Genomic DNA, 6000 nt, shown 5'->3' with positions numbered 1-6000 from the left:
AGCCCCTTAGAAGGCAGACTCTCCATTCTTCAAGTGTGGGCTGCTCATAGTGTATGCCCTCTTGGGGCATGAACAAGGGTTCATGAGCAACGTATGAACAAGGTACAAAGAGTACTTTTCCAGTTGATAAATCTTACAAATATTATCTCAGACATCAAAAATGATGTCATCTTGATTTCATGTACCCCTGATATAAAGTGATGAGAATGGTACTTTACCTCTGTGATCTTTCTCCAAAAGCGGGACACTCACATTCCCACTCTAATCGTGAGAAAAACATCAGACAAACCCCAATTAAGAGACATTCTTTAAAGTTCCTGCCCAGTAGCCTTCAAAGCTGTCAAGGTCAAAAATGTAAAGTCTGACTTTTTGTCACAGGGAAGAGGAACCTAAGAAGACATGATAAGTAAATGTAATGTGGTGTCCTGGATTGTATCCTAGAGAAAGAAAGTCAAAACTAAGGAAGTCTGAATACAAGTATAATGATGGATCAATATTGGCTCATTAATTGTGACAAATGTACTATACTGGCATTAGAGGTAATGATGGGGGAATTGTGTATAGGATATATGGGAACTCTACCTTTGCAATTTTTCTATTAATCCAAAACTCTTTTAAAAAATAAAAAGCTTATTTATTTTTTTAGAAAACATCTACCTACTACTTCCCAGGCAACACCTAAGTGCATGTATAGACTAGTATTCAAAAAATGTTTGCTAAATATATGAAAATAATATTTGTCCTTAGTCTCCATAAATTTACCATAGTGCATCAACTTGCATCCAAGAGTTCTTCTTTTATTTAATAACTTTGAGAGTGGTATTGGAATATGAAAAAAGGAAACTCTATAGTGGAAAACTCAGAAGTAATTTTTTAGTAATGCATATTGACATTACTCACAATTTCCATCACAATAGAATTTTAAAAATGAAAATATTAATGAGACTACATGTTTTATTTTCAAAATACTTTCACATGTATTTGCAATGTCAATTCCTTCAATAATAAATTGAAAAAGGCAAGGTAGGCATTACTCTGCATTTTGAACATCAAAAATCTTGAGGCAAAGAGACAGTATATGATGTATTCAAGGTGGAAAAGAGCCTTATAATCTACATATTGGCAATAATTAGGTTGTGAATTGAGCAAGCTGGCTAGCTTTCCTGGGGTTGTTTCCCTGTTTGAAAAATGAAGGAAATTTCCATGGTAGAGGAAAGTTCCTGTATAATACACCCCCTGTCCAACTCCAAGCACATAGAATATAATAAATTTATTTATTTAAAAATAAATATGGAACTGTATTAAATATTAAGGAAAAAACCCAAGGACCAAAAAGGAAAGGAAATTACAGGTATAGGCAGAGGCTGAAGTCTCATGGTCACCAATGGGATGAGACTAGTTGTATGTGGAGGATCCAGCTAAAGTCCTCAAATGGGAATGTGTGCTCCAAAATGAGCTCAGGCTGTGATAGAAATTAGAATATCCCATCTTGTCTGTCCAGGTGGCTTCCAGAAACATGATTCTTTCCCAAAGCCTGCCACCAAAGTCAAGTTTCTCACGTGAGCCCGATTTCCAGGCTGGTACTTGTACATACGCTGAGAGCAGAGCTGAGACCTCCTGTGGAGCCAGATGGCACGAGAGGCACAGGCTGAGGCCATCATGAGATGGCTTCTGGAAAAGGGTGCAGAAGGGAACTTTTCAAGAGATGAGTGAAACCAAAAAAACTGGGTGAATTCCAATTCTAGGAAAAAGAAATAATGAAAGAAATCTAAAAAGATCCTTAAATATCAATATCCTTGAAATTCTCAAAGAAATAAGAGTGGAGAATGGGAAACTTGAGAGTAGGTCCAATATTAGGCTAACATAAACAAAGAAATTGAAACATGAAAGATAGAATTGAGGAAAGTTCCTAGTGTGGAAGCAAAGAGATAAAGTGATAGTAAATAAAAGAGAAACTGAGCTGAAGGCTAAGAAGTATCAATATAAGCCAAAATTAGAATTTCATAAGAAAAATATAAAGAATTAAGGAGAAGTTCTAAAAGAGCTAAATAATGGCTGAAAATTTCCAAAGTTTCTAAAAGAGTCTTCCAATTTGGGAGACCCAGGTTGTACACAGCAAGAGAAATAAAAAATACAGTCCACATATAGGCTGTAAAACCCACGAGAAGAGATAAATTACCTAAAAAGAACAGCATCTGTTTGACAGCTCATTTTTTTCATTAATAAAAGAATTCGTTCAAAGTGTCATGGGAAAATAATTGTGAATATAGAATGTTATGCCTTCAAGAGTAAATGTGAAATGAAGACATCTTTAGACATTTAAGGACTAAGTTTATTACTATCAGATCCTCACTGCAAGAATTATTAAAGGCTATAATTCATCAAAAAGAATAATAAATTCAGAACTAAGGAGTGGGATTCAAGAAAGTTGGTGAGCAAAGAAGTTGAATATAGTGATGGTAAAAACACATAGATGTTTACTGTAAATAATAAAGAAGAAAATTTTCTTTTGTGTTTAAAACATGTTGGAATTAAAATTCTAGAGATCAACAGTATGAAAACTGGGAATTAGGAGCTATGTACCTAAGGAGCATGAGGTACACTAAGATCCTTCATGTATACTTTATTAGAAAATTAGTAATAGAATATGTATATTGAAAATTTTAAGATAACCACTAAAAGAAAAGAAATAAACTGTGTACCTTGCCAAACAGTATATGAGGGAAAAGAGCAGAAAAAGAAAAGTATATCAGTCCAATAAAGACTGCTGATAAAAAGGGAAATAGAAGTAAACCTAGAGTAGCATAAAGAGAACACACAATAAGGTAGCAGAAATAAAATCCAAATATATATGGGGAAGCAAGTTTCAGAATAATACTTTGTATATAGCATTGATGCCTATTACATAAAATGTAATAAAATGTTTGTCTCTAACAACATATATGTAATCAAACTCCAGTGCTTTGGCCATCTCATGCGAAGAGTTGACTCATTGGAAAAGACTCTGATGCTGGGAGGGATTGGGGGCAGGAGGAGAAGGGGCCTCAGAGGATGAGATGGCTGGATGGCATCACCAACTCGATGGACATGAATTTGGGTGAATTCTGGGAGTTGGTGATGGACAAGGAGGGCTGGCATGCTGCAATTCATGGGGTCACAAAGAGCTGGACACAACTGAGCAACTGAACTGAATTGAACTGAACTGAATCAAATCTACAGAATGCTTTAAACAGACAAAGAATCAAACTCATTAAATTCATGATAGTGGTTGTATGTTGGGTGAGGGGTCCCAGAAGACTCACCTTATCCATGATATATTAATTATTTGTATATTTAAAAAGAGATAATGCAAATATTAAATTACAGGCTTAATTAGAGATGATAGAAACCCAGATATTATTAGATTTTTCTTTGTATGCCTTATGTTTTTCTTTTTTTTTTTTTTTACAAAAAGTGTTTAAACTAGTTTATTCCTTCTAAGGCTAAAATGTGTATATCTTTATATTATCTCAAAGCATCCAGTGAGCTAAAGGCAGAATCAAGACTAGCACCAATGTTTCCTAATTTCAAGTCCATGGTTCTTTCCTTTACACCAATATTCTAGATGTTCAGGTTACAATCAATTTTAGCTGCTCCCTTGAGTCCTTACAGATGACTTTTGAAAGTTCGTACAAGCTTTGGGTTTTCATTACTTTTTCTTCTACTCTCAATGCTTAGATTGGCACCAATTTACCCTCAAGAGGTTCTTGTGAGCCTTAATTGAGGACCACAAAAGATAGCAAGATCTTTAAGTGAGCAGCTCTGAGTAATTTCCCAAGCAGATCACTCTGCAGAATTTCATTTTCAACATGAATGGTCACACTTCAAGCAATGAATGAAATGCATTGTTCAAGGGAAATGACGCACTCGATTCTGTAGTGCTGCTCAACAGTCCCAGTGCAACTGAGCACCAGTGCGTCAGCATTTTCGTTATAAACCCATCAGCAGGATGTAAGTGCCAGAGGCTCCTAAAATCAATTTGCTGAGTCACTGCTGAGAAGAACCCACAAGATTGTTACAAACATAAACACTGACCTCTTCAAGGATGTCTTTCTTTACTATACTCATCCTCACGCTGACCCTTTTATGACCTTCAATATTTTCCTTGTGTATGGAGCCTGCTAGCTTGATTATTATTGGTTCATATCAATAGACTCTTACCTCTCTTATTTTATCTCTACAATTGGAGAACATTTGGGGGTAGGTGGAAGATCTTTTGTTTATCATGATTATTATCCGTAGAGAATCAGATTATTGCTGCATGCCATAGGTTTTAGGAGTAGTATAGCTGAATGAGAAAGGTAATCAATAATCTAATATGTGATCATGCACTTAGATATAATGAAAACTCTCTCTTTATGGCACTGGATTCACTCCCAGATTAGAAAATTAGTTGGAGCACATAATAGGCCTTTTTTTTTTTCCTTTTTTTCTGGAGTGGGTACACGGTAGAAGACAAAACCTATGTGAAGCCTCAAATTCATAAACTAGTATCTTCTGACTCTGGAATGCTGTACATTTCATTCTGGGTGTCTAAAGCCAAACCATCATTCATCATTAGTAGAACTCTACCAGAGAAGACCTCCCCATTTGCTCATTCCTTCTCTGCTGTCTCTGAACTCCTTTTGTATTTATGTTCACATACTGTTGAAGCCTAGCTTGAAGGATTTTGAGCATTACCTTGCTAGTGTGTGAAATGAGTATGGTAGGCTGAACATTCTTTGGGATTGCCTTTCTTTGGAACTGGAATGAAATCTGACCATTCCAGTCCTCTGGCCACTGCCAAGTCTTCCAAATTTCTTGGTCTATAAAGTGCCGCATTTTAACAGCATCATCTTTTAGCATTTGACAGGAGAAGGCAATGGCAACCCCCTCCAGTACTCCTGCCTGGAAAACCCCATGGACAGAGGAGCCTGGTAGGCTGCAGTCCATGGGGTCGCGAAGAGTCAGACATGACTGAGTGACTTCAGTTTCACTTTTCGCTTTCATGTATTGGAGAAGGAAATGGCTACCCACTCCACTGTTCTTGCCTGGAGAATCCCAGGGTTGGGGGAGCCTGGTAGGCTGCCATCTATGGGGTCACACAGAGTTGGACACGATTGAAGAGACTTGGCAGCAGCAGCAGCATAGCTCTGGTGGAATTCCATCACCTCCACTAGCTTTGTTTGTAGCAATGCTTCCTAAGTCCCACTTGACTTCACAATCCAGGCTGTCTTGCTTGAGGTGAGTGACCACACCATCACGGTCATCCATGATGTAGAAAGTCTGTCAATTCCACCTTCACCACATCTCTGTGTGTGTGCCCAGAAGAATATTATAAAGCTCCTTGTGCTGGAGAACACTTGAAGAAATGGACTATTTTTGTGCAAAAAGAAAAAAAAAATAGATAATTAACAAAGATCTGTATAGCACAGGGAACTCTGCCCAATATTCTGTACTAAGACATTTTTTGTATAGTTCTTCTTTGTATTCTTGCCACCTCTTGTTAATCTCTTCTGCTTCTGTTAGGTCCTTGCTGTTTCTGTCGTTTATTGTGACTATCTTTGCATGAAATATTCCCTCGGTACCTCCAATTTTCTTGAAGAGATCGCTAGTCTTTCCTATTCTTTTGTTTTCCTCTATTTCTTTGCATTGTTCACTTAAGATTTTCTTATCTCTCCTTGCTCTTCTTTGGAACTCTGCTTTCAGTTGGGTACATCTTTCCCTTTCTCTTCTGCTTTTCACTTCTCTTCTTTTCTCAGCTATTTGTAAGCCCTGCTCAAGACAACCACTTTGCCTCCTTCATTTCTTTTTCTTGTGGATGATTTTGGTCACCACATCCTGTGCAATGTTACAAACCTCTGTCCATAGTTCTTCAGGCACTCTGTCTACCAGATCTAGTCCCTTGAAGCATAGCCCTTATTAATAAGTTGCTTTGGTCTGTGATTTATTTAGGGATATTAGTTCTGTTTGCCAAGAAGC

The sequence above is a fragment of the Capra hircus genome, chromosome 24 (assembly GCF_001704415.2).
Source record: "Capra hircus breed San Clemente chromosome 24, ASM170441v1, whole genome shotgun sequence".
NCBI lineage: Eukaryota > Metazoa > Chordata > Mammalia > Artiodactyla > Bovidae > Capra > Capra hircus.
This window is presented reverse-complemented; position numbering follows the sequence as displayed.